Source organism: Hippocampus comes, unplaced genomic scaffold (assembly GCF_001891065.2).
Source record: "Hippocampus comes isolate QL1 unplaced genomic scaffold, H_comes_QL1_v1.1 scaffold538, whole genome shotgun sequence".
Lineage (NCBI taxonomy): Eukaryota > Metazoa > Chordata > Actinopteri > Syngnathiformes > Syngnathidae > Hippocampus > Hippocampus comes.
In genome coordinates, this window is record NW_017806079.1 from 1 (window position 1) to 2845 (window position 2845).

The window sequence follows — 2845 nt, forward strand, 5'->3', positions numbered from 1 at the left end:
TTGCATTTATTAGTGTGTGTACACAATGGATTTGGCCATCGATAGTTACACACATCTCTCATCGGGTGCCTTAACTGTAAATCCAAACGATGGTCTTGCGATGCTTCAGTCCAGCTGTGTGGTCAACAGCTCTCCTCGGGATTAGCCACGTTAGCAGCCACCAAGGCTGGCTGTAAAGTCTATCATTGCGGGCTGCTCCTCCAAACATGGGCTTCCCCCATCGTCCCATGCCACCTCTATAAGAAAACCTTCTGTTGCCTCTAAATTCAGTCTGACCGGGCAGGTGTTTGACAGTGAACTAGCCAGTCTAATATTGGGCTGGTGAATTGTTGCTCGGTTTAACTTGGTCTTACACGCTGGTGGCTTTCTGTACCTGTTGCTTCTGTAAGTTGAGGGGTTCGTTGTTTTTCATGGATGGCTCTATTTTACGAATGGCAAAAGAGATGGAATCATTTGAATGCAGTTTTTTTGAAAAGAAAAAAAAAGACATCTGCACTGCAGCACGTTCGAGAACACACTCTTTGCAACTAAAATCACTGCCTGCTTTCCCTTACTTCAACAGCCAATCAGAATCTATCAACATAAAAACATGTGTAAGCAATTATTAAACAACAGAATGCAATTTAGGGAATCTTAACGTGAAATAATATGATGCTCAAACATAAAATGATAATTAATAATATAACATAAGCTTACACTTCTTTGTGTCCATCAAGAGACACTCCTTGGGCCGTTTGCCCAAAAAAATATGGTTCCTCTGAATCATTTCTTCATCGGTAACTGGACCAGTGAAACATGGCACAGCCATCTGCACATTATCTTTCTCTCAACCAAGCCACCCCTTCTGGAAACAAATACAGCGATCGACCCCCTCAAGGTGGTGGTATTGCCTCCGTTTTCAAGAGCAACCTCAAATTTTTCAGTATTTCCACCTGTGAGGTTGAATATTTGAACTTATTGCGTTCTACTACAACTCTCCCTCAACCCCCTTGTGATCGCAATAGTTGACCCGCTGTCCCCCACCAAGTGGAACCCGTCATTTCCCTCTGACTGATTTTGTCATTCATATCACAGCCATCTTACTGGTGGTCTTACTTCTCTTTGACTTCAACTTCCATACAGATAACAAAAAAATTGCGGTTCGTTTATCGCGGCCTCGGTGCATCGCGGATTTTTTTCAAACATATTCATAAAAAAAGTTTAAAGAAAAAGCAAAAATGCCTCAAAAAGTTCACAAAAGGTCCACGAGAGGCAGTGAAAGTCAGCAAAACAACAGCGAGTCATATAGAGCAACATATACAGTACTACATGTATGTGTTTACTGTATTTCGTTATTCATACACTAACCTAAACTAACTTATAGATGTTTAAATATATTAGTATATAGCATTAAATAATGTTAATTACTACAAACATGCATGTATACCATTAAATTTGGCCTTATAAATATTATTTATACTCATATACATGTACATATACCTTTACTCGGGGGTTCACTACTTTGCAGATTTTCGTGTATCGTGGGACATTAACCACGATAAATGAGGGATTACTGTACTTCAATTTATGTGGATGAAAGTGACAGTAAATGATTCTCGACTAAAAAGTTACTATATGTATGTGAAACAGGAATGTATGCAAATTGGAGAGCCCATCTTAAATTCTAGCTGCTACTGACTGGGCAATGTCACTTTTTTAAATGAATGAAGAGAAAAGCAAATACTCACAAACACCTGCTCAAAGAGATTGATTTATTCATCGGATATGGTTTGAGTGTCCAAGTTGGTTGTACCAGTGTTTTTTACTATGTAAAAGAACAATTTTGAACAACTGATTGCTTGCCACCAAGATTCTTTGTAATAGTGAAAAGCACGTTGCAAAGGAACAATGATGAAGGGGGGGTCCTGATTGTCTTAGAAGTTTTTCAAGTCCTTGGCACAAACAAAAGATCGTCGACGACCACACGGTCGATCGTTCCATAATTCACCTGTGAGAATCCATAAATGAACACGTTGCTGGATTGTTGTAGATTTGCTTTGTCATTATTTCATATTTATCAACATGAGACGACTTTGCAATTCAGGTTTACAACACATGAGAAGATGATTTAAATCAACTATCAACAAAACTCAGAACTACTCATCATATTCAAAATTCAAAGATAAAAAGATGAGAGGATATATGATATACTGTATTTCATTCATCATGTGAGAATAATTAAGGATGGTAAAACTGCATTCATACCTTGAAAGTTGATCTCTGCACAGTCTTGATTTGTATCCGTTGTTCTTGGCCTGCCAGGAGCCCAGTCAACGAAATTAACGTCTGAGCCATCAGTCCATAAAAAATCTCCTTCCTGAAAGACAAAGTCACTTTTTCTTGTAATACTGTAGACCAAGGGTGGCCAACCCGCGGCTCGCGAGCCGCATGCGGCTCTTTGGCTGGTTTAATGCGGCTCCCGAGCTCTCACACGACAAGCGTCGAAAACGCCTCGGCAGCGGCGATGCCATTCAAATAAGGCGCCAACTTCTCAGAACGTACTCCATCAGCCTATCATTAATCCCGTTACTTGATTGACATAGAGGGCAACCAACCAGATGACTGCATCACTGCTCATGCGCAAACAACGGCGCTAAGTGCTAAGCTAGTCAGCGAATTACCTCTGATTTGAAAGCAGGGGTGCCCAATACGTCGATCAAAATCGACCGGGAGCCAGCGAACTGGTCCCAAGTCGACCGCAAGGGGTGGGAGGAGGAAATGGGTGGGGAAAATAAAGATTTGTTTGTTTGTACCTTGAGCTTTCATTCATTTTCGGCCCGTTCCGACTGTTGCTCATTGTGGTGTG

At 40.9% G+C, this 2845-nt stretch overlaps 1 long non-coding RNA gene across 1 annotated transcript; it reads right to left on the minus strand.

The window, feature by feature from the left end:
- Nucleotides 1-1730: 1730 nt before the first annotated feature.
- LOC109530800 (uncharacterized) lies at nucleotides 1731-2393 on the minus strand. Its single transcript, XR_002171066.1, has 2 exons — nucleotides 2245-2393; nucleotides 1731-1987 (listed from the first exon to the last, which is right to left on the minus strand). It is a non-coding gene; the product is annotated as an uncharacterized LOC109530800 (long non-coding RNA).
- Between the last annotated feature and the right edge of the window lie 452 nt (nucleotides 2394-2845).